General features: G+C 41.1%; 2 long non-coding RNA genes across 2 annotated transcripts; both read right to left on the bottom strand.

Moving 5' to 3' along the window:
* Positions 1-808: 808 nt before the first annotated feature.
* LOC117484351 lies at positions 809-3,892 on the bottom strand. Its single transcript, XR_004556121.1, has 3 exons — positions 3,850-3,892; positions 2,401-2,444; positions 809-1,047 (listed from the first exon to the last, which is right to left on the bottom strand). It is a non-coding gene; the product is annotated as an uncharacterized LOC117484351 (long non-coding RNA).
* Positions 3,893-8,483: 4,591 nt separating this feature from the next.
* LOC117484356 lies at positions 8,484-11,348 on the bottom strand. The gene is made up of 3 exons (XR_004556126.1): positions 11,270-11,348; positions 9,996-10,058; positions 8,484-8,675 (listed from the first exon to the last, which is right to left on the bottom strand). It is a non-coding gene; the product is annotated as an uncharacterized LOC117484356 (long non-coding RNA).
* Between the last annotated feature and the right edge of the window lie 16,237 nt (positions 11,349-27,585).

Genomic DNA, 27,585 nt, shown 5'->3' with positions numbered 1-27,585 from the left:
TTTGTAATGTTCAGAGGTTGTTGTGTTTAATATTCATGAGAATATTTGTCATTGTTCAAATGATAATAAACAAACATATAAAGCATATTTGTCCACTCATATGTTGATAAGAGTATTAAAAACTTGAAAGATATCCCTCTAAGGTACATTTAGAACAGATAAAAAATGTGCGATTAATTTGCGATTAATCGCGATTAACTATGGACAATCATGCGATTAATCGCGATTAAATATTTTAATCGACTGACAGCCCTAATATATATATAATATTGCCTAAAGGAAGCGTATATAATGTGAACACAATAGGTCCGAGCTCTGAGCCCTTATGCTTTGCTGTGGCAAAACTGGCTGGATCAAATCAAACAGAACTCTAAACACATGTTCAGCTCTGCACACAATCTGCAATTCAACTCTGCACTTTCTAAAACACTGCACACGGTTCTCTGAGTAACACACAGAGATCTGACATATTCACCTGTCAGCCATTTTTAACACACTGCCATTAAACATGCTACACATATGAGCCAATGAACAGATACACATGCCAGCTGACCGTTAACGCCTGGCTGCTTTACTGCTGACTCATCAATCAGGATATAAGTAAAAGAAGTGGGATATCAAAATATATAATATCCTGAAGGATTATGAAATACACAAGAAAGAAAACAAGATTTAAGTCGTTAATTCATGAGAAAAGCACTCAGATAGAAAGTCAGAAACATTTAAAATATTTGTTTAAAATGTCGTTTAAATAAAATTTCCAAAGAAAGTATTCAGAGTAATTCTTATTACAGTTTTATAATTGTTTTATATATTTCACAAATGACCTGCTTTGACTGCAGCTTGAGAAACTTCTGGATTCAGTCTGAAAGCATCCTTTTTTAACTTTAAACATGATCTTTAATAATGTTGTAGTTTAGTTTAACTCTGAGAGGTGGACTGGCTGGACTCCTCACTGGGACTCTGGTTCTGGACCAGCTTGCAGGGTCCAGGAGTTCTTGGAGAGAAGGAGCGCTTCCTGCCGCAGGACTCGGGGGATGGGAGTTCCTGAACATGGAGAAACAGCTTCAGTTATTATGCTCCAAATATCTGGAACAAAGTCACAGAAAGAATGTGTCTGCAGCTCAGAGAGTCCTGCTGGGAACCCACACATGTTGAGGAGCCCAAAGTGTGATGAGAGAAATGTACAGTACGGGTCCCCAGCACATAGAAGCTGCCGGATGCTAACCTGCATATGTTGGGAGAGCTTTACAGATCAGGAGAGGAACTAAGTACATTCACTCAAGGACTGTACTTTTACATTACATGTCACTTGTTAGACGCTTTTATCCAAAGTGACTTACATACTCAATACCAGAGATGGAGTACTCGAGTCCTGGACTCGGACCCGAGTCGGACTCGAGTGCCGATTTTCGGGACTCGTGACTCGACTCGGACTCGCGCACTGATTGACGCGACTCGGACTTGTGAATTCTCGCGCACGATGACTTGGACTCGTGAATTATCACGTACCCTGACTTGGACGCTGACTTGGACTCGGACTCGTGAATTGGTGACTTGACTACAACACTGCTCAATACTGTGGTCAATCCCCACAGGAGCAATTTGGGGTACTTGTCTCAGGGACACAACGACATGCTGACTGCAGTGGGGTTTGAACCTGTGCTCCCTTGATCCCAAGGTACTTGTACCTTTCCTGAGTATTTCCATTTTATGCTACTTTGTACTTCTACTCCACTACAGTTCAGAGGTACATGGTGTACTTTTACTCCACTACATGTATTTAATACCTGATATGATCAATAATTATAAAACTTATCTTAAACTTATATTATTCTGAAATGGACCAATCTGCACAATGACTACTTTTGGTACATTAACTATATTTTGATGCTAATACTTTTCTACTTGTATTGAGTAACATTTGAATGCATGCCTTTTACTGTAACAGAGTATTCCTACACTCTGGTACTTCTACTTTTACTCAAGTACAAGATCTGAGTACTTCTACGTTTACTCAAGCAAAAGATCCAAGTACTTCTACTTTTACTCAAGTACAATATCTGAGTACTTCTACTTTTACACAAGTACAAGATCTGAGTACTTCTACTTTTACTCAAGTACCAGATCTGAGTACTTCTACTTTTACTGAAGTATATTTTGATGGTAATCCTGTAACGGACTGGTTATAATGTTGATGTTTTCATGTGTTTTATTCTTCAGAGTTTATTTACATTTTACAGAGTGTCAGTGAACGCGTCACTGTTTTGATAGACAGTTCTTGTGAAGAGAAACAGCCAAAATGATGAAGAGAGAAAAACAAGAGTGTTGTTTTCCTCTGAGGACATGCTCCATGAAAGAGTTTCATATCTTGATGAATGGAGGATATTCAGTACTCACAGTTCTTCTGGATCTTGGCTCTGATCGTCTCATCCTCTCTGATCCTGTAGGGATGAACACAATCCAACAGTTATGGATCCAGTTTAAAATAAGTGTTTGTTCTTTGAGTCAGCTTCAGAGTCCTGACTGATCTCATGCTTTACATCCCATCATATCTTCTCTGCAAACACTACGACTGACTGCCACAGCTCTCAGCTGCATTACAGGAAGTAACAGTCATTAGTCAAGGAGCTAAAAACATCCCATCAAAAACAGACTACCTTTTCCACTCTTCTGTCAAATCCCATATGTCTGGTGGAAAGTTGATTACTTACTAAATGTGGCTTTGCATTTTCAGCTGGTCTTCTATAGTTGATGGAAGAATGAAAGAGCCTGCAGTCAGTGGGTAACATCACTGATCTGTTGTGATTCCCCAGTGAGAGAAACACCTCCCTGTGTTTCATACAATACTGCTGAACCAGCAGAGACCCCTTACTGACCTGAGGGTCTCCAGTCTGCAGTCTGGGCTCTCCAGAAGATCTCTCAGCAGCTCCACCTCTGAATCCAGCAGATCGTTGAGACTCAGGTCCAGATCTCTCAGATGGATGTTGGACTTCAGAGCTGAGGTCAGAGCAGAACAGCTGATCTCTGACAAACTGCAGCTCCTCAGTCTGAATAAAGAAAACATGATGAGGATACAAATCTGTTTATAATCCAATCAGATGTTACTCAACAACAACAACAACAATTATACTCACTTACTTACTTTAATAATATCATTGTGTGATTCTTATTTGCTAATGTTTATCTATATTTACTACTTCTCACTCTTCTTAGCTAAGCTTGGGGAAAGTCCTTATGAAGAAGATGTGTTGCAGTGTTGTTAGTGACTCTCTATGTGCACCAACAGTATGACCTTCACCTCTGGTGAACTGAGAACTTCCTGATACGGCCTCCCTAACTCCCTAACTCCCAGAATGCTCCTTCATCATCACCAAGCTTCACCCCTCCCTTTCTCCTCTCTCTGTGTTTAAATATGCAACTCAAACTCTACTCTTCCTCTTCCTCTCTGCAGACTGTATGCTCTCTGTGTGACTGACTGAACTTTCTTCAAGAAATAAAATACCACAAAGACAGCTGAATGCTTTGATTCTCTTTCCACATTTGATGAATAAATTCCGACCACAATGTAAAACTAAAATGACTTCAGATGACCTTTATTCAGACGTTAACGTTTACTAAATATGAAATACATATATTTACTTTTTACAACTAACATCTATTACAGTTCCTTTAAGAAACACTCAACATGTATGTCTGCAGTTCTTTCTTCTTACTCTTAAAAATGAAATATGAATAAAAGGACATTTACAACTTGATGGATGTAAGTTATTAATGAATATAAATGAGGTTCAATTACAAAGTGAACATGTGAGATCTCCAGCAGTAACAGAGAGTCAGTGAACTGACCTGAGAGTCTCCAGTCTGCAGTCTGGACTCTCCAGAAGATCTCTCAGCTCCACTCCTGAATCCTGCAGAGCGTTGAGACTCAGGTCCAGATCTCTCAGATGGATGTTGGACTTCAGAGCTGAGATCAGAGCAGAACAGCTGATCTCTGACAACATGCAGTCCTCCAGTCTGAATAAAGAAAACATGATGTAAGTTTAGAAAACAATGTTCCTGTTTGAAATAACTCCAGGTTTAATAATCTGTTCGGAATGAAACAGGGTTTTAATGTCAGAGATGATGCAGAAACAATCCACTGATAATCTGGAACTTTAACTTTGATCAGATGTTGAACAACTCCTTCATCTCCCTCACAGCTCATCAGTACTGACAGCATCTCCACTGACTCATGGAGCACAGAGTGAGTCTGTGGAAACTCAAACACTCTCCCTCACACATTCACCTTCTCTTTGTTACTCTGATCAATATTCAGTCATTAGCAAAAACGGAACAAATAAAAATAACATTGTATTTGTTCCAATTCAGAAAATCATAAACACAAACAGATCAATATGAACTGCAGTCAGTGAACTGACCTGAGAGCCTCCAGTCTGCAGTTTGGACTCTCTAGTCCAGAACTCAGCATCTCAACATGTGAATCCTGCAGAGCGTTCTTACTCAGGTCCAGATCTCTCAGATGGGAGGGGTCAGACTTCAGAGCTGAGGCCACGACTTCACAGTGACTCTCTAAGAGTCCACAGGCAGTAAGTCTATAATAAAACATATATTACAACATGTGTTAAAAAAGAGGAAACATTATATTAACATCAAGCATTTGATGAAAAAAGATTTGACATGTTCTGATAGACATTTGCTGTTAGTCCATTTAATATAATATATAATAATATATGATAATAGAGTGTAATGAGTTGTCAGTGTGATCTGATCACATGTCTGTGCTCCTGCTGTCACTGACTGTTACCAAAAGAAACAGAAATTAAATGAATCACTTGACAATATTAGAGATGTACATATTTAAATGTTAGTTAATATGTGGATGTGAATGATGGATGAAGGATGTTTTGGCTTCTCTGAGCAGCTGAACATTTATTGCGCACACAAACACAATTAACAAACCAATAAAGTTTCAATATGTTCAACTTGATAGCATCAGATGTTCCCAGTATATCAGCATTAAGACATAACTCTGTTATTGGTGGGAAATGATATAGATCTGATTTTAAACTCCAACACATTGTGATAAAAACGTGTTTAATGATAAAGAAACTACTAGAAAGTAATAATAACATGTTTCTGTGATAACTGTAAGTCCTGCTGTGTGGTGTGATCACAAGCTGAGAAACCTCTAAAGTCCTTCATGTGTTTGACATGTCGCCTCCATCACTCAATATGAAGAGAGGAACGCTTCAGTTTAACTATTATTATAAATAAATAGAAGAACAGTGTTGGTTTTATTTTGCTCTCAGTATTTAAACAGCAGAAATGTTATCGTGTGTATTTGAATAATTAAACTCCTGATCCACATTAGTTTATAAAGTTAATCACATCTGGACTTACTTGAACTTCCTGCAGTTCCTCACAGCTGGAATCAGTCTCCGTCGTCCCTCATCTGATGTTTTGTACTGATCCAGGTCCAACTCATCCAGAACCTCCTCTGACATCTGCAGCATGTAGGCCAGAGCAGAGCAGTGGATCACAGAGAGTTCCTTCTCTGATCTGTTCTCTGACTTCAGGAACTCTGTGATCTCCTGATGTACTGAGTGGTCCTTCAGCTCTGTCAGACAGTGGAAGATGTTGATGCTCCTGTCAGGAGAGGAATAACTTCTCATCTCCTTCAGGTTGCTGATGGCTCTCTGGATGGTTTCTGGTCTGTTGTCTATGCGACCCAGCAGGCCTCCTAACAGTCTCTGGTTGGACTCCAGAGAGAGGCCGTGGAGAAAGCGGACAAACAGGTCCAGGTGGCCATTTTTACTTTGGAGGGATTTCTCCATGGCTCCCTTTAGGAAGACAGGCAGGGATGGGTAATCCTGATCTCTGCTGTTGTTATAGTCTCTCTGCAGGAAGTCCTTCAGTACCTCTGTGTCTCTGTTGGTGTAACAGTGCAACACGTAGACTGCAGCCAGAAACTCCTGAATGCTCAGATGAACAAAGCAGTAGACTGTTTTCTTGAAGATCACTCTCTCTCTTTTGAAGATCTGTGTACAAACTCCTGAGTGCACCAAGGCCTCGGTGACACCAAGACCACAGCGCTCCAGGTCTTCTTGGTAGAACATGATGTCTCCTTTCTCCAGATGTTCAAACGCCAGTCTCCCCAACTTCAGAAGAACCTCCCTGTCAGTCTCCGTCAGCTGCTGTGGACTCGTCTCATGTCCCTCTTCATACTTCTGCTTCTTCCTCTTGGTCTGGACCAGCAGGAAGTGTGAGTACATGTCAGTGAGGGTCTGGGGCAGCTCTCCTCTCTGGTCTGTAGTCAACATGTGGTCCAGAACTGCAGCAGTGATCCAGCAGAAGACTGGGATCAGACACATGATGTGGAGGCTCCTGGAGCTCTTGATGTGAGAGATGATTCTGCTGGACAGGTCTTTATCACTCCATCTCCTCCTGAAGTACTCCTCCTTCTGGGCGTCAGTGAAGCCTCGTACTTCTGTTACCCTGTCCACACACTCAGGAGGGATCTGATTGGCCGCTGCAGGTCTGGAAGTTATCCAGACGAGAGCCGAGGGAAGCAGCTTCCCCCTGATGAGGTTTGTCAGCAGCACGTTGACTGAGGACTGCTGTGAGACATCAGACACAACCTCATTGTTTCTGAAGTCCAGAGAAAGTCTGCTTTCATCCAGGCCGTCAAAGATGAGCAGCACTTTGCAGACAGCCAGCTGCTCTGCTGTGACCTTCTGTAAGGTTGGATGGAAAACATGGAGCAGCCTGAGAAGACTGTACTGCTCACCTTTGATCAGGTTCAGCTCCCTGAAGGAGAGCGGGATCACCAGACTGACATCTTGGTTTCCCAAACCCTCGGCCCAGTCCAGAGTGAACTTCTGCACTGAGAAGGTTTTTCCAACTCCAGCGACTCCGTTGGTCAGGACCGCTCTGATGAGAGTCTGTTGGTCAGGTAAGGCTTTAAAGATGTCCTGGCACTTGATTGGATCGTCATGGAGGGTCTCCTTCTTGGAAGCTGTCTCCAGCTGCCTCACCTCATGTTGGGTATTAACCTCTTCACTCTGACCTTGTGTGATGTAGAGCTCAATGAAGATGCTGTTGAGGAGGGTTTCACTTTGATCAGTTCCTTCAGTCACACGTTCACATCTCCTCCTCAGACTGAGCCTATGTTCATCTAAAACCTCCTGCAGACCACTATCTGCTGGAAGAGAAGGAAACGTGAGAGAATGAGGAAAATGCTTTTGAGAATCTAATTATAACATAAAACAAAAAAAACAGACTGAGTTTAAATGTTTTATAAACAGCTTACTGTCTATGCTCTACAACAGTATACCTGTTCAAACACAAATGAATCAGGAAGAGGAATAAGACGCTGCATGTGTTCGGCCTCTTACCTCGTACAGAGCTGGTCTGACTGGCTGTCTGCAGTCCAGCTCTGGTTCTGGATCTTTCTCCACACTGGGGACAGCAGGGGTCTCCTGATGGAGGTCTCTGCTCCCAGTATGAGGTGATGCACTGTCTGCAGAACCAGTGTCCACAGCTGGTAGAGACTGGATCCTTCAGGACGTCCTGACACAGAGCACAGCTGGACAGCTGCTCCTCCACAGGAACACCACTCTTCCTCTTCCCTCTGTGGAGATGAACACATCCTTTACAGCACGTCACATTAGTGGAGCTGATTCTCACCAATGGGCAGAGCGTCACAAACGTCACTCTCAAGATGAAATGTGTCACGCTGCACAAATACGCAGGTGACATGAATTTCACCTCTTCACTTTCTTGGTGTCTCCAGGCACGGATCTGGGTCTTTGCATTGACTCTACATGTAATCACACAAAGCTCTGTTATATCTGCTAATGCTAAACACAACCAGCTCACCAGGTTATCACTATTATTAATAAACATCTTTAAAATACATATCATAAACATGCCCAAGTAGTAAATAATGTTTTGGACGATATATTTAGTTTTTAGTGAGTATTTATCAATATCTTTGCCATTTAAAACCTTTTGATGCCACTGATACAATGATGCTATAAATGCATATTGAAATATCCTCAAATAATGTTAGCTTGCTGTACTCTGCTGCCTTTGTTCTGTGCTATACTGCACACATGATATTATTAAAGAACAGTTTAATATATTAGATTATATAAGAACTGGATCCTCTTCAGGTCAGGTTACAGCAGAAACTCTTACTTTGTGTCTGAGGGTCCAGGTTCATTACTGAAGTATAGAGGTTCATCTTTAGACCAGTCACTCTTCAGAGACAGACAGCTGGGGACATGAGACTCTGCTCTCTGTCTGTGGAAACAACACATGTTTTAAACATCATTAGTTCATTCAGAGAGCACATTTTGACTTCTGTCTGTATGTAGATTATTTACTATCGCTGATGACGCCAGGGATCAAGAGTTTAACGTTGTTACTGTACTGTTACTAAGTTTCTTTACTGCGATCATTAAAGAACAGGTTAGATTATCAGATAACATAAAAACTGGATCCTTTTCAGGTCAGGTTACAGCAGAAACTCTTACTTTGTGTCTGAGGGTCCAGGTTCATTACTGAAGTATGGAGGTTGATCTTTAGACCAGTCACTCTTCAGAGACAGACAGCTGGGGACTGAAGATGTGTCCTCTTCCTCATCTTCTAAACCACCCATCTTCCCCAGTCTGAGAGATCTCACACACACACACACACACACACACACACACACACACACACTCTGAAGTAAAAAGATATGATTCTACACTGTATTGAAGTGAACATGTATTATTTTGAATTGTATTTTAGTGAACATTTATTGGTTGAACTGTTTTAAGTAATCACATATATAGAAATGATATTCTCACTTACAACTCACTGACCCAGAGATCCTGTTTCACACACACCTCCATTTCACCAGCGCACACACATGTTCTTTTTCAAGGTCCTTATGGACATCATTATATTTGTGCACAAAGGTTTAATTGTATGAGAAAGAATAATTTATGTGAAAAACTCCCATGGGAAAGTAAGGGAGTGAATATCGGGGCAGAGATAAGATTGACTTTGACCTTGTGAACTTTAGAATCTCACGTTCTGGTCAGAACTCTGATTCGCTGTATTGAACCCGACCAGAAGTGAATCCAACCAGTAAAAACACCTGGGGGATGTGAGCAGCTCACACAGCTCCTCCTCACGGACTCTCTAATTCGCTTTGGAGAAAAAGGGGAAGGGAAAAGTCAACACATCTCCGCCCCAAAATATGATTATGAATACTGTTGTTTTTGAATGTAAAATGCTTTCTTGTTTGGTGAGTTGGCAGGTCCCGATATCTGTGTCCGCATCGCATCACAAACCTGAAGTCAATTTCTTCTTGTTTGATGAGTTGGCGGGTCCCGACACCTTTATCCGCATCGCATCACAAACCTGAAGTCCGGAGTACTCTGTATAACTTGTATATGTGTTTGGTTTCCTACCAGTAAACTCAGATAATTGTTATAACTTTTGATTCCGGTGTTTTCAATTCCTTTCTTATTTAATAGAGATCAGCCTCATTCAACGAACGGCGCGGAGAGGGGGCTATCAGCCACCAGATAGGTGTTCTGCTCCAACAACACACACACACACACACACACACCTTTGTATTACTGAAATTAAGAGCTTCATCTATTTTATATAAATATTTTAATGAGGCCAATTGAGCAGATAGTATTACACTGGAAAACTAGAACAAACCTTTTTAGTGAAAAAATGAAGATTGTTAAAAAAATTCAGCAGTTTTATTTAAAAAGCATGAGTAGGACACGCCTTTTTGGTGCTGATTTTATATGAATATTTGAATGACATTTTAGCTGAAGCCACTCTCACAAAATCACAAGTGTAAAAATGTAAAAAAGTTGCAAAAACAACACTTGTTTACTCCTGTTAGCCACAGATCAACACACACACACACATGCTGTGTATCATCATAATATTTAATGTAATGTAATATAATGTCGGTCTGTTACCTGCTGGTATGTTAGGGTCAGATCTCTGATCACCACGTGTTCATTATGAGGTGTCTCCCCCTGCTGGAAACACACAGGAACAACACGTGGTAAATACACACAATATGTTCTCAGTTAATGAACATTTCTCTAAAGCTTCACTTCATTAAATGCTTTAATATTACCAGTGGCCGACTGTAACTAAGTATATTTCCTCAAGTACTGTACGTTGTTTTTGTTTAATCCAATACATCTCAGAGGGAAAAATTGCACTTATTACTGACTACATTTATCGAACCCACATGGTTTCATCTAAATAACAAATGATCATTATTTCATTACAAATACAATGTTGGAGACATGTCTAGAAAGGGAGAACAGATTTATGTTTTAGAAATCATTTGCTTCTTTCCACCCGAGATTTACCTGGTGACCTTTGGAGGGGCCCGACCCTTAGGTTGAGAACCTCTGGACTAAACTATCTAACTTTATATTAAGGAGTAAAAAAGCTGCTCTAAGATTAAAGCGTTTGTATTAATAATGTCAGTAATTATGACACACACACACACACACACACACACACACACACACACACACACACACACACACACACACACCAGGGGTGTCAAACTAAATGTCATCGCGGGCCACATTAGAATGATGGTTGTACTCAAAGGGTGGTAACTTAAAGACTATATAAATATACATAGATAAATATATATAATATATATTTATATATATATGCATAATAGCCTATATATAAAATAATGTATTATTTTACAATATTTCCTCTGCATTAGATTATTATCAGCTAGGGTAATAACTTCATAATTAACTACGTCTGAAAGTAGAAGTCTCGGGCACATAATTACAAGTCTCTTCAGTGCGCATCTCACAAAATGAGATGCATTGTGTGACATGTAGTTTATGGGCAACGTGCTCCTGTAAAGCAGCACGTAACCTTATAATAAACGTATTATATTATTTGCAAGCTCTTGTGGGCCACATAAAATGAAGTGGCGGGCTGTGAGTTTGACACCCCTGATCTAAACCATCATAATAATAAACTTGGTTAAAATACATCAAATCAGTCAGACTTCAGACAGGCCGCTCTCCATTTTGACTGCGCTGGGCTGTCACATGTTATGTTGCTTTGATGAATCAGAAAACAGGAAATAAAACAAGTTTACAACACTTGTAGAAGTCTCATTGGACTCTAGGACGCTGTTGTTCTGACATCCAGTAAAACAGAGTAAATAATGTGTTAGAAAGCAGAGCCTGGTGTTAACACTCACCCTGTTGTCCTCCTGCTCCGTCGAGCTGTAAAATGGCGTTTGGCACTCTGACAAGTCTGACTTCATACTTTCACTTTCAACTTCCCTCCCTCCCTGTCTGCAGCCCCCCCCCCCCCCCCCCTTCTCTGTTTCATAACCAACCTTATCAGCTGAACAAGTTCACATATGTTCAGTGAGATACAAATAAAGCTAAAAACAAGCTCAACAAAGTTATTGAAATAAATATATTAAAACCACAGTGTGAAAAGAAACCAGTACAAGTAAACATGCTGTCTTCAAAACCTCACTTAAGTTAAAGTGTGTAGGTATTTAAGTACTCTAGTGTTAACGTCACATTAAATTGTTCCCTATTATATATATATATATATATATATATATATATATATATATATATATATATATATATATATATATATATATATATATATATATTTGTTTCTGGATTAATAACCCTGCTCCATGTATTGCATATATTACTGTATTTTTCCCAGAATATGAATGGCGTTTTTTGTTACTGGCACCAGGGAGCCATTGCATGTTCAAATTCAGACTGTTTGCAGTCAGTATAGAAACCTTGTCCGATCTAGGCAGATTAATGTACAGATAAAAAGATACATTATATTTAAATGTTTTTGAGTTGCAGTACTTGAGTAAATGTACTTGTAATCACCTTGACCACTAGAGGTCGGTGTTACATCAGTTTCTGCATTTAATCACAAACATCCATATGTGCCTTTTCTGTCCTGAAGAGGAATACACAGGAGCGAGAAGTACAGATTGAGTAAAAGTAGAAATACTCAGATCTTGTACTTGAGTAAAAGTAGAAGTAGGCCTACTCAGATATTGTAGTAAACTTAGAAGAACTCAGATCTTGTACTTGAGTAAAAGTAGAAGTACCAGAGTGTAGGAATACTCTGTTATAAAAGGAAAGCATGAAACATTAATGGCAACACATTCCCCACAATAATCCCCATTTCCCACAGTCCTTGAAGGCGTCTTCCTTGCTGTGGAAACAGCTTGAATCATGAGGCAATGTCCATAAAAATGTCCACGAAGCATACTGCATAGATCCTTTTTTTTTTTTTTTAAACATTTCAAAGGTGTATAAACACACATACTGACATGTACATAACATACTGTGATGTAGTTAATCAACCCAGTTAAATTAAACACTGTGTGACTTCACTCTATGTGATGTGGCTCTTAGGCATTACAATTATCAAACAACAACAAGCGTAACTGGCGGTGAAGAACCTGGGTCCTCGAGGGCCTCCACAGCTGGATCCTCTGCGTCTGATGGGGGGTCCCACAGGTGGAGAGGCCCGATGACTGCGTCAGTTGAGGTCTGGCTGAGGGGGCGGCACCTCGACAGCTGCCCAGGCGTCTGTGTCTTTGAACACCCAGCTGTTGTCTAATGGGGTCCTGGAATAGTAAGGCTTGAGCTTGTCATGGTGGACAACTATTTGGCTCTGGGGCTTGTAAGAGTCGGGAGGACTGATAATTTATTCCGGCAAATTACTCAGACCTCCTAATTGACCTAACCGAAGTTATTGAGTCTATGTAAGTTTGCTGCTTGGCTCGGATCCACCAACGTCAGCAAGATCTCACCTCTATTAACTCCCTGAAGAACCAGGTTCAATTAACTGCTGTTTCAATTCAGACGACCCCCTAAATCTGTTTAAGCGATCCCGAAGGATTTTGATATCAGTAAATGAGGTGTGGCCCTACCTAAGTGTGAGTGTGGCAGTGTGCAACCTTTGAAGCAGGAGAGGAGAGCGCAGATGTCTTTTAAGTTGTCCCAATCCAAAAGGTGGGATCAGTTTATTTGAAGAAAAATAGGTCCAAACTTATACAGGGTTTTTACCTTCTCTTGTTACAACATTATAATCATACTAAACCTATCATGCTGTGATCATGTTCTAATATGAAACTTTAATTCACAGTTTTACATTTATTACCATAATTTGTAACTTCAACTGCCCAATTCAGTTGTGACATTTAAAATCTCCCGATATAATTTAGAGGCATTTCCTCATAAAAGACCGGTGATAATAAAAAGCACATTCAAACTTTCATTCAACAAATCAGTTCATTTTCTCATTTCCACATTCGCATACTTCAACTAGTCCCGCATGAATTCAGAGAACCTTCCTCATAGGTGGCAGGGTACTAACTTTCAACAAACATCAATTCATTCCACTCATTTCACAAAGAAATTCACTCAGCATTCAACAAAGAAATTCGAGAGATATTTACCAAGTTTGAGAGTACCTTACCGAGAGCAAAAACCCAGCTCTCAAGCTGTTCCTCTCTCGCCCAGTGTTTTAAAGCTCAAAACAGGGCAGAAAACCCAAGACACACCCTCTCAGGCTTATGTAACAAAAGTTCATGACCTCTAATGTACAGAACTAAAACATTATTCTCGGCTATGGCAAAAACACCTTTTTGGGGCCTCTTAGTTCTTTATCACTAAGTCAGGAGCCCCCCTCCTTGTGCACCGCTGTAGGAAGAGGGAAGAAACTGCCTCTTCTCTTATCAGTGACACCCATGAACCATCATAGGCCTCACACTCAACTTAACAAACCACTTTGTTTATACTGTAAATGTAGAAAATCATAACATATGATGCATTTTCATTGTGGGTTATACAAGAATATAATTGATTATACTTGATTATAATTAACTTTCGTTTTAAGTATTCAACCTAATATGAAGATCTCAACAGGCTCTTTTTGAGTCTATAGATCAGGTCATCCAACATGCCTACAATGAAGTAAGGACCCTCGTAGGATGGCAGAAACTTTCGTACCTTGTTTTTAACCCTTGTGGTGCCTTTAATCAGGTGCCAGACTGCATCTCTCACTTTGTGTTGGGTTTGACAAATGTTTTTGTCGTACTGTTTTTTAGCTCGCTCAACAGCTTTCCCAAGAGCTTTTGCATGTTCAAATTCAGACTGTTTGCAGTCAGTATAGAAACCTTGTCCGATCTAGACAGATTAACGTATTGATACAAAGTATATTATGTTTAAAGGTAGGGTAGGTAAGTTTGAGAAACCGGCTCGAGATCGCTAGAATTTGAAAATACACAACCGGAGAAAATCTGCCACTTCCTTACAGAGCCCCTCCTCCAACACACACGAACGTGCACATGACCAATGAGGGCACGAGATAAGTTTGTGCACAGATGGAAGGCTGACAGGCAGGTAGGCCATCCAGTTATTTTAGCAGGGCCGGCTAAAATGATTGGTCGTGCTTTTTACAGTACTACGGCTTCCACAGATGACATTTTTTAATGGATTTTTTGTCAAAGCACTTCAGATATTCATTGCTATCGGGATGTTAAGAGCATTCCATGGAATATAACAAAAAGTGTATCTCGAGCCGGTTTCTCAAACTTACCTACCCCACCTTTAAATGTTTTTGATGTGCAGTACTTGAGTAAATGTACTTGTAATCACCTTGACCACTAGAGGTCGGTGTTACATCAGTTTCTGCATTTAATCACAAACATCCATATGTGCCTTTTCTGTCTTGAAGAGGAATACACAGGAGCGAGAAGTACAGATTGAGTAAAAGTAGAAGTACTCAGATCTTGTACTTGAGTAAAAGTAGAAGTACCAGAGTGTAGGAATACTCTGTTACAGTAAAAGTCCTGCATTCAAAATGTTCCTCAAGTAAAAGTAGAAAAGTATTAGCATCAAAATATAGTGAAAGTAGCGACAGTAAAAGTATTCATTGTGCAGATTGGTCCATTTCAGAATAATATATATGATATGTTTTATAATGATTGATCATTAAAGTGTTCTCAAAGCTGGTAAAGGTGCAGCTAATTTGAATGACTTTGTATACTGCAGGGTAGCTTGTGAATTTACTCCAGGTGGAACTAAAGTCTGATTTAACACTTGATTATATTTCACATCATTCATCCAGATCTGTAAAGTAACTAAAGGTATTAAATACATTTAGTGGAGTACAAGTACACCATTTACCTCTGAACTGTAGTGGGGTAAGTACAAAGCAGCATAAAATGGAAATACTTAAGTACAACATTGTAAAACACTTTTCTGCTTTTATCTTGTATATCTATCTCTATGCTGCCTGCAAACACACACAGGTGTCTCATTGTATGTCATACACTACATATAAATGCTCATTATCAGTTTATTGGTGAAGAGGAAGGAAGTAACTCTGTCACATAACAAATAAAACGTGAAGTTATCTTACACTTTCTGTCAATTCATTTAAAGTTTCTTCACACTTCCTTGTTCTCTAGTAGTGCACACACAAACACACAAACACACACACACACACACACACACACACACACACACACACACACACACACACACACACACACACACACACACACACACACACACACACACACACTCACATTATAATAACACACTTGTTTCAATCATAACCATCATAATAATAAACTTGTGTTCTGATATTAGGGTCATGCAGAGTCAGGCAGCTGTCCCTGAGAGAGAGAGAGGGGGGGGGGGGGGGGGGGTTGGCGCGTGCATGTGTGTGTGCATGGGAGAGCGAGCGAGAGTGAGCGAGGGGTGGTATGTGTTTTTGAAGTGAACGAAGCAGCAGCAAAGGTCTGTCGAGTGTCTTCAAAGTTAGACCTGTAACAAAGACCTTAATAAATGCAACGGCCTCCCAAAAGAAGAGCTCGCCTGTCTGCCTTATTGAAAAGTGGGTTATTGAACCCAAAGTTTGTTGCTTCGGCCCTGGAAGACTGCAGAGAGTCACATGTTATGTTGCTTTGATGAATCATAACACAGGAAATAAAAAAAGTTTAAAGTACTTGTAGAAGTCTCATTGGACTCTAGGACGCTGATGTTCTGACATCCAGTAAAACAGAGTAAATCATGTGTTAGAAAGCAGAGCCTGGTGTTAACACTCACCCTGTTGTCCTCCTGCATAAGATTGTTCCCTATTATATATATATATATATATATATATATATATTTGTTTCTGGATTAATAACCCAGCTGCATTGATTGCATATATTACTGTATTTTCCCAGAATACAGAATGTGTGCCTCTGCATGTTGAGGTCACAACCACATTAACATTTACTCTTCACAATTAACTTAAGACAAACACAACTGAGTTAAAATTATAGTTAGTGTTGGGGAAATATTTTCCAAGGCCCATAGCTTTGACCCAGTGTATCAGTTCATACTGTCCTGACTGAGCGCAGGCACCTGTAACCTTGGCTGCTGTGCTCTCAGTGTTTTGCCTCCCTGTTCCTGCCTGTTGGCGTCAGCTGATAGAGGTGTTATGATTCTATCTTGTTATCCACAATGTTGATTATTCTCTCTGAACTAGCTAAATACACGGGTCTGGGGTAGAGTTCTTCAGAATTTATTGTTAATTTCAACCGTGTGGTCAAACCGTGGCCCGTGACATGTCTTGTGAATTCTCCTGCCGAAACTCCAAATAGACCGTCAGTGTTTGCCATCAAAGCTCCAGCTCTCCTCGTGTCTCCTTTGAGTCCTGACTCCTCCAATGCTACAGACGTTTCCCCCACAGTTAGATCAAGAGGGTAATAGACCTTTTTTTAATTGATTTCTAATCATTTCAACCCACCATTGAGCACTGTTAAAAGCAACAAATGAAACATCAGATACAAAGAGAACCATTGATGTCTGAGCTGGACTGATCCATTTTTTGAAGGCTTAATATTTCTCAAATATACTGAATACACAGAAAACAAAAAAAGGCTTAATTTAATCAAATGTTTGGATGTCTAAATGTCCTCCAATTCTGGAATGATCCAAATAAAAAGTGAGTCAAGCTCCAGCAAGAGGACAATATTTAAATGTTATCAGATTCACCAGCTAGCTAGCAGTTAGCATTAATTAGCATTGCTAGTGTAACCCTTTGTGTAGCCTTACCCTGCTGGTAGGCGATCTGTAATGCTAACGATGGCACAGTACTTGAGTAAATGTACTTTACTTCCCACCTCTGCTATAATATATATTGATATATATATACTACTATATTATAACACAACCAAGCCTCAACTATGTCTTATACCCCACAATATATTATAATTTACTATATTTACGTAAACTTGTTTAACCTCTAAATACTCTTCCATAATTTGGATTTTTATTCTATATTTATCTTATTTTATTTTACTTCTCCTGCGTGTTTCTCCGTCCAGTTGCAATAACTGGATTTCCTCCTCGTGGATCTAATGAAGGTGCATCTTGATGTAATCCAACGTAAAGGTTACAAATAAATAAATACACAACAATAAGAAATGATTAATAAAAACAGGGTTTATTTAATTCACCTGACAGATAATTACAAAACAAAACCATCAAACTTCTGTTTTCCCTTCAGTCTGAACTTTAAATGTGCTTTGCAGAATGAAATGACTGCTAACAGATATCTTATTATTATAACTTATTTTCTCTTAGCTTACAATATAACATGTTGTTCTTTCTTATTGGACATAACAGAAACACACATTTTAAAAGGTCCCCTATTATGCAAAATCCACTTCTTCATGTCTCTTCTACATCAACATGTGTCCCCTCTTCTTCATGTCTCTTCTACATCAACATGTGTCCCCTCTTCTTCATGTCTCTTCTACATCAACATGTGTCCCCTCTTCTTCATGTCTCTTCTACATCAACATGTGTCCCTTCTTCTTCATGTCTCTTCTACATCAACATGTGTCCCCTCTTCTTCATGTCTCTTCTACATCAACATGTGTCCCCTCTTCTCCATGTCTCTTCAACATCAACATGTGTCCCCTCTTCTTCATGTCTCTTCTACATCAACATGTGTCCCCTCTTCTTCATGTCTCTTCTACATCAACATGTGTCCCCTCTTCTTCATGTCTCTTCTACATCACCATGTGTCCCCTCTTCTTCATGTCTCTTCTACATCACCATGTGTCCCCTCTGTGTAAAGAGATTCTAACGATGTTTTGTCTTGTGTAACCATTAGCCAATCACCAACCAAGGTAACCCCCCCCCCCTTATCACCTGAATCTCCTCCTAGAGCACCATTAGCCGCGTTCACACCAAGTACTTTCCTGTACTTAGTTCCGGCACTAAGAGCCCTGGCGCTTTTAACCCCAGGGTACTTAGTACAGATCGCGTTCACACCGGAGTACTTTTCCCTGAGGGAAGATTACAAGTACAGTAGGTGGCGGTAAGCACCTTAAAGTTGTTTGCAACCCGCTACAAAACAAGAGAAGAAGAAAAACTGATACAGGATCTGTTTAATCGCCATGTCGGTTTTCTTTATTGCACTCTCAAGACATAACATTAAATAGAAATATTTTAAATGTAACTAAAGTGTCAGTTGTACATGTCAGTAAACATTGTCAATATAAAATAAAGTGTCAGTTGTACTATATAATAACAGTAATAACAATATAAACTCCCAGGTGTAGGGAGTCTCAGCAGCAAACCCACCTTTATTATATATCTTCCTGAGACCCACTGCATCCGTCTGCCATAAACACTATGCAAACATACATGTTAGTTTTGGCCCATAGTGGACTCCATGTTGTGTTGTGTGAAATGGGGGGGAATTAAAAGTTTAGGTCAAATAATATTTAAAATTATATAAATTGTCATATTTGTGTATGTGCCCCTGCCATTCCCCCACAAGGTTGCAACATTGATGATAAATAAATGACAAATAAAGCTTTGCCAGTTTATAACCGATGAAACATGATGGTATCAGAATAATCACTTACATGTGATGTATAGGATGCTACACAGGTCACAAAAGATAAAGTGTCAGGAGAAATAAGCTTAATCGCCATGTCGGTTTTCTTTATTGCACTCTCAAGACATAACATTAAATAGAACAATTTTAAATGTAAATAAAGTGTCAGTTGTACATGTCAGTAAACATTATATATAAAATAAAGTCATAACAGTAATAACAATATAAAATAAACTGTCCCAGGTGTAGGGATAGTCTCAGCAGCATGCACACCTTAGTGCAACGTTGTGTGTCGTGTGTCAGTATTTACAAAAACTATACCAAATAAACTGTTATTAAATGCAGTTTGTCGCTCATCCTGCCGCTGCGCCGACGCTTCCTCATGGCGCAGCGCCCACACTTCATCCTGGTGCTGCTGGCGCTCCATCTGCTGCTTGAACACTTCTGCCTGGCGCTCCATCGAGGTGAGCATCTTGTCCTCCGTTTCCTGGGCCTTGGTGAACAGCACCATCTGATCTCCACGCAGCGACTCATTCACCACGGCACGCCGGTCCTCCAACGCCTGGGCGGTGTCAAAGAAATTCGCATCCCGTGTCCGCTTTCCTAAGAGGGGAAAATAAGCAATATACAATATACAAGTTTAGTCGCCATGTAGTTTTACAACATACTAGGAATGTGTTTTTTGTATTTTCACAAATAGAATTAAGGTTTCACAAATCTGAAACTGTGTTATAAAGAATCTTTTGACTCTCTGGGATAATCCAGTCCAGATTTGATGAGTTTAGGTATAGTGGTTTTAGATCAGGACCTGGTCTAATGTAGTCTAATGTGGTCTACATGTAAAAAAAGCACTGAAATCTCCCTTTTTTTTTATTTTCACAAATAGAATTAAGGTTTCACAAATCTGAAACTGTGTTATAAAGAATGTTTGGCCTCTCTGGGATAATCCAGTCCAAATAAATCGGCTATGCAGCGATTTAAGAGGTTCAAACACGGAGGATTGTTCCTTTTTGAAGAGTGCTTCATGTATGCTTGAACTTTGTTTAATGTTGTTGAGGCAAGTTAAACATAAAATATGATGAATATTATGAAATAAACATGATTGTGAACATCAGTTCGATGCGTAACGTTCTTTCAAGACAAAGTTACAGTGTGTGTGTACTGTGTGCTCGGGGCCGGTGTTAGCCTATTATGGCTAGCATGGCTAGCTTGATCTACTGAGCAAATAAAAGTACATCTGAGACCATTATTGTGCAGATTAAAACCCCAGTGCATGTAGTTGATTTTACCTTCGTCGTGGTCGTCATCGTTGGCCACTGAATCCGCCGTTTGTAGTCCTGCCCGAGTTTCTTTATTTTTAGCCGGTGTGCCGTGGGGCTGTGCACATTCCCAGGTCGAGTGAAAGCTACTGAACTGGCTTCAGTGCATTCCCTGGGTCGCGTCCTCTGCGTAGATCTCCAGAAGCGCCGACACCTCCTCATCATTTCTTGATGCTTGCCATAACTGCTTTCAAAAACAAACACAACGCACGGAGCGTTGTGTTTTTGTAGCGAGGAAAAACAATGGCGTCTCCACACAACATTTTCAGAGTTGTACGGGCGTGGTTTGCAATTCGCCCAGCCAATCAGCACTGGGGCACTTTTGGAGAACTTTTCACCCACAGAAAAGTACGCTCTCTGAGCTGGCTCTAAAAATGGGGGTAAAAGTACCCGAGATTAAGTACGATTTTTGGTGTGAACGCGACATAAGGGGTACTCACGGAACTAAAACGCGAAAAGTACGGTGAAAGTACTCCGGTGTGAACGCGGCTAATGTGTTCTTTTTAACCAAATCTCTCTCAGAGGGGCGTGGGGAGGGGCTCCTTATTTTCATCTAAAGTAACAGACAGAGAATCAGCACTTTGGAAACAGGGCTGAAACAGAGGGGATTATGGGATGCTGCAATGATCTGTTTGGTGTTTCAGCCAATCAGAGACAGGTTCTGTATATATCTGAGACCTGTGATATATTGTTGAAAAGAGCATAATAGGGGACCTTTAAAGCGTAACCTTTTCAATATCAATTATTTTGTATTTCACTGTATGTCCACTGTAATATAGAGAAACTTGTTTAAAATGATTCAAAAGGAAAATATGATGTAGATCATAAAATGCACCTTATAGTTCACTGAATGATATTATTATTTTAAATTACATTAATCTTAATGATAGTTAAGTTGATGATTGCATTTGTCACCATTACTGCTACATGAAAATGCAGAAATCAAATTCTCCCACACATAAATGAAACCTGTATTCAAACCATTCATTTCCCTTTGTTGCTTTCCCTGCTTTCACTAAAGTGCAAAGAATTTGTGAAGAATTGGCAAAGATACATAAAAAAACACCAAAATAATTTCACACTGCGCATGCAAACACTCATTCAGATTAAACATATTAGAGAACATCACCTCTCATTGGCTGAACAGGTCCTTACAATGTGTGATTCAGTCATTTGACTGATTTTAGGCTTTCAAAGTATATAAATGGTTGTTAACGATTATAGGCAACATGAGACAGTTTTAAATTCATTTTAGGCCAATTAATACGGTGTTTGATAGTTGCAAACGTGCTACAACCGCCCAGAAACATTTCCATTAGGAGAAACCCGCTGCAGCTTGCAAACGCTGCAAATATAAAAACACAAATGTTCCAAAACACAGGGGACACTAAAAAGTGACGCACACAGCTGGGAGACCAGGGGACACTAAAAGGTGACGCACACAGCTGGGAGACCAGGGGACACTAAAAGGTGACGCACACAGCTGGGAGACCAGGGGACACTAAAAAGTGACGCACACAGCTGGGAGACCAGGGGACACTAAAGAGTGACGCACACAGCTGGGAGACCAGGGGACACTAAAAGGTGGCGCACACAGCTGGGAGACCAGGGGAGACTAAAAAGTGACATTTTTACCTGTGCTAGACTATGGTGATTTGTTGTATATGAATGCACCTGCCCATTGCCTGGAAAGGTTAGATGCCGCCTATCACAGTGCTCTGAGATTTGTTACTAACTGTAAAGCACTTACTCATCACTGTACCCTGTATGCCAAGGCAGGTCTGCCTTCACTTACTGTTCGGAGGCTCAGTCATTGGTACATGTTCATCTACAAAGCCATGCTGGGTAAACTACCTTCTTATATCTGCTCCTTGATCTCACGGAGAGTGGCAAGTAGCTATTGCCTGAGATCACAGGATGTGTTTTTATTACATGTGCAAAGTGCTAGGACTGTTTTAGGTGCTAAAGCTTTTATGTGCGCTGCTCCTCTAGCTTGGAACACTATGCAAAAAATATTGAAACTCAGCATTTTGATTCCCTTGCATCATTTTAAAGCACGACTGGATGAAATATTATTGGATACCTGTAAATGTAAATAGATGCTAATGTATACCCCTGTAATTATGTTGTGATGTCCTTTTTGTTTTCTGTTTGTTTTTATATGTGTAACTCAATGTACCGCAGGTCTCCCTTGTAAAAGAGATCGTTGATCTCAATGGGATTTTTAAACTGGATAAATAAAGGCTACAAACAAACAAGCACACAGCTGGGAGACCAGGGGAGACTAAAAAGTGACGCACACAGCTGGGAGACCAGGGGACACTAAAAAGTGACGCACACAGCTGGGAGACCAGGGGACACTAAAGAGTGACGCACACAGCTGGGAGACCAGGGGACACTAAAGAGTGACGCACACAGCTGGGAGACCAGGGGACACTAAAGAGTGACGCAGACAGCTGGGAGACCAGGGGACACTAAAGAGTGACGCACACAGCTGGAGACCAGGGGAGACTAAAAAGTGACGCACACAGCTGGGAGACCAGGGGAGACTAAAAAGTGACGCACACAGCTGGGAGACCAGGGGACACTAAAGAGTGACGCACACAGCTGGGAGACCAGGGGACACTAAAGAGTGACGCACACAGCTGGGAGACCAGGGGACACTAAAGAGTGACGCAGACAGCTGGGAGACCAGGGGACACTAAAGAGTGACGCACACAGCTGGGAGACCAGGGGAGACTAAAAAGTGACGCACACAGCTGGGAGACCAGGGGACACTAAAGAGTGACGCACACAGCTGGGAGACCACGGGACAGTAAAAAGTGACACACACAGCTGGGAGACCAGGGGACACTAAAGAGTGACGCACACAGCTGGGAGACCAGGGGACACTAAAGAGTGACACACACAGCTGGGAGACCAGGGGACACTAAAGAGTGACGCACACAGCTGGGAGACCAGGGGCCTCATTTATAAAGGGATATACGCTCAAAAAATGGCATACGCCAGTTTCTACGCAATGTTTGCGATTTATAAAACACTAACTTGATGGGAAAATGTGCGGTCCTCCACGCAAACTCTAACCCATGCGTACGCACTAAGCACACAAACGGGAGAGACGAGAAACTGCGACACCGTTGGCAGAAGGAAGAATGGAGAGAAATATGTGGAAATAATACCATAAATAAAATGTTACCTCTCATTTATCAAATATGAAGAATTCATTTTCAAACATTGATTAAAGCCAATCTTTAAATGATTAAACAAACGCCTGTTTGAGACTCCTCAGTGCACACAAAAACATAACTTGGAGAAATAAATAAATACGGATATGCTATTTAAAACCACCTCGAATATGTTGTGTTAATGTTATGAAATGTTTTCTCATAAATGATGCGGTAAGCAGGAGGACAGAATAACGTCTAAACTGACGCCGTTTTGCATTTCTATAGGTTGTAGATACGAGCATGGTTTTATATACTATCACGTTTAATCGTGTTTTATGCCGTTTGCCAAGACTTGATAAGTCGCTCGTAAAACACAGGAGGTATGGAAACTAAGAACACCATATGTGGTAAATTGTACAGCTAATATAACACAACACATTAGTTGTATTTCCTTTAACTGGTGGATTATGGATATATAGTTGCTGATCGACAGCTGGAACACAAACCACCAAATACAACAAAAATAATTCAGATCCAGTCGTCATGACTACACTCCGGAGGGATTCCCCCATCATTTCTTACAGTTTCTCATCAAGGGGGTGTCTCCTGTCCCCGGGACAAACACTCTGCCTGAGGAAGGTTATGTGTATTTTTTTTGTCATTAACTTTTTTCGGACCACTTATTTATTTATTTTGGTGACGATCCGACCTCCATGCTGCTACTCTGGTTCAAACTGCATCCACCAAACAATATGATTTATCTCCACCTCCCCACAATAACCAAAATCTGACACGGTGTGAGATGTCTTTTTTAGCTGTTCTATCGTAATTTCCTGCGATCTTCTTCATGCAGTCAGTCAAAATGAATGAATGAATGAATGGGCGTTTCTTTGACTATGTATAGGCAAATATGGGCGTTACGAGTCGATTGTGATTTATCAAGGGAAACAGGCGTAGGGAGTGCCGTACGCACTTCCCTCGCCGGTGTCAGTACCATATGTGTTCGCCCTACCATATGTGTTCGGGGTCCGTCGCTTACCAATGACGTCACCCATTGTGATTGGCTGTACAGAATCGTAGTAATCAGCAGCGAACCGCTTCAACACGTGTATTTCAGTGTATTCACGGCATTCATTTTGTTATTCTACAGTATTGTTGTTTTATAGTTATTTGTTAATGTAACCCAATTTGTGTTCTTTGAAATTGAAAAGGATATCGCATTGTGTTTGTTACATTCATTGCAGTTGTATAGGCTATGTGTTAAGTGTAATTTGGCATGTCCTATTTATGGACATGCTTTTATTTTGAAGGAGAGTTAGCGCAGTTGACAGGAAGTTGTTGTTGTTTTGGAAACAACGTGACAGAGATTAACGGAGAAAAGTAATATCTACATATAAAGACGGAGAAAGTAAACGATAACGTTTATGGTTAAGTGTTAGCACCCCCCGAAGAGGCACAAGCTCTTACGTTGATATTGGAGATTTCAATAAATTCAATTTGAAAAAAAAACGGGGAAAAAAACCAAAAACGAATATCTGAATAACGAAATTGAAACCCGAATAGTACTCCAACGAACGAATATTCGGATATTTTGGTACAGTAGGGCTGTACCCGAATAATATAATAAAGTTATAGTAAATAATAACAAATTCCAGTGTTAGAATTCCATAATTCCATATTCATAAATAAAATGATATGCAAATAACATTTTCTTGGCTGTGGACTTGTACTCTACATAATTATGTTGAGCTCATGGTAATCTAATTCAATAAACAATAACTGCAATGAACAGATAGCATTTTCTGACTCTTAAAATGATTGGATATGGTGTAATTTGGCAAATGATTCTGTGTTGAAAAATGTATATCTTTAAAAACTGCGTTGGTGTATTAGGGCGGGCCATACTAATTTTTCTTGTAAATCGATCGAGAGGGGTGTTCAAATAACGTATTTTGGTGTGTAGAACACAAATCTATTTAGATGCTTTTATTTTGAAGTTGTTGCTATGGAAACAACATGACGGAGAAAAAAGTAATATCTTCTACATATAATAACGGACAAAGTAAAGAATGAAGTGTATGTTTAAATGTTAGCACCCCCCGAAGAGGCTCAAGCTCTTACGTTGAGTCTGGAGTTTCAATACATTCGGAATTTGACCGTGTAAAATGTCCTCTTGGGTTACCGTACAGCCAATGCGTGACGTCATTGGTAAGCGTAACGGACCCCGAACACATCTGGTAGGCCGAACACATATGGTACCTACACCGGTACGCAATGTTTTGTGAATCGGAAAATGGCGGAAAATGTATGTACCTATTTTTGTGCTTTATACTACGTAAGCAACCTTCCTACGTCAATCCTACGCAAGGCATTATAAATGAGGCCCCAGGGCACACTAAAAGGTGGCGCACACAGCTGGGAGACCAGGGGAGACTAAAAAGTGACGCACACAGCTGGGAGACCAGGGGAGACTAAAAAGTGACGCACACAGCTGGGAGACCAGGGGAGACTAAAAAGTGACGCACACAGCTGGGAGACCAGGGGACACTAAAAAGTGACGCACACAGCTGGGAGACCAGGGGACACTAAAGAGTGACGCACACAGCTGGGAGACCAGGGGACACTAAAAGGTGGCGCACACAGCTGGGAGACCAGGGGAGACTAAAAAGTGACGCACACAGCTGGGAGACCAGGGGAGACTAAAAAGTGACGCACACAGCTGGGAGACCAGGGGACACTAAAGAGTGACGCACACAGCTGGGAGACCACGGGACAGTAAAAAGTGACACACACAGCTGGGAGACCAGGGGACCCTAAAGAGTGACGCACACAGCTGGGAGACCAGGGGACACTAAAGAGTGACGCACACAGCTGGGAGACCAGGGGACACTAAAGAGTGACGCACACAGCTGGGACGGAGCGCTTGGTGACGTTCAGGATTATAAAGCTGAACAACTGTCTCTGTCTCAGAGTGAGTCTGTCTCATAACTGTCAGTGTTTGTCAGGATATCTGAAATGACTAGGTTAGCTACGTTAGCTAGCGAGCTTACAGCAGATCTGCAGTAACAACAGAAGGAGTCATGTGATCACATTGTTAAAATAAGACCATTAAACATTTTAGGTAACAGAGACAGTTGTCACCTTTTAGTGTCCCCTGGTCTCCCAGCTGTGTGCGTCACTCTTCAGTGTCCCCTGGTCTCCCAGCTGTGTGCGTCACTCTTCAGTGTCCCCTGGTCTCCCAGCTGTGTGCGTCACTCTTTAGTGTCCCCTGGTCTCCCAGCTGTGTGCGTCACTCTTTAGTGTCCCCTGGTCTCCCAGCTGTGTGCGTCACTCTTCAGTGTCCCCTGGTCTCCCAGCTGTGTGTGTCACTCTTCAGTGTCCCCTGGTCTCCCAGCTGTGTGCGTCACTCTTTAGTGTCCCCTGGTCTCCCAGCTGTGTGCGTCACTCTTTAGTGTCCCCTGGTCTCCCAGCTGTGTGCGTCACTCTTTAGTGTCCCCTGGTCTCCCAGCTGTGTGCGTCACTCTTCAGTGTCCCCTGGTCTCCCAGCTGTGTGCGTCACTCTTCAGTGTCCCCTGGTCTCCCAGCTGTGTGCGTCACTCTTTAGTGTCCCCTGGTCTCCCAGCTGTGTGCGTCACTCTTTAGTGTCCCCTGGTCTCCCAGTTGTGTGCGTCACTCTTCAGTGTCCCCTGGTCTCCCAGCTGTGTGTGTCACTCTTCAGTGTCCCCTGGTCTCCCAGCTGTGTGCGTCACTCTTTAGTGTCCCCTGTTTTCCCAGCTGTGTGCGTCACTCTTTAGTGTCCCCTGGTCTCCCAGCTGTGTGCGTCACTCTTTAGTGTCCCCTGGTTTCTGTTGTGTTTTGAGCTTTTTGCAGCGTTTCCTTTATGCAGCTTTTAGTAAACACTGCTCAAGTTGGTGATCATGTTTCTTCATTTCTTTGCATATGTTTTGGCACATTTGTGTTTTTATATTTGAATCGTTTCTGAAACTGCAGAGCGTTTCTCCTGATGGAAATGTTTTGGGCCGTAGTAGCACGTTCGCTCCCGTCGGCCACCGTACTTTAAGCTTCTATTGTGACAATAAACTTGATCTAACTTGAGATTAAAAATGCAGCAGAAGCACCGG

The sequence above is a fragment of the Trematomus bernacchii genome, unplaced genomic scaffold (assembly GCF_902827165.1).
Source record: "Trematomus bernacchii unplaced genomic scaffold, fTreBer1.1, whole genome shotgun sequence".
Taxonomy (NCBI): Eukaryota; Metazoa; Chordata; class Actinopteri; order Perciformes; family Nototheniidae; genus Trematomus; species Trematomus bernacchii.
Note: the sequence above shows the minus strand (reverse complement) of the source record. Positions and strands in the feature narration are given on the sequence as shown.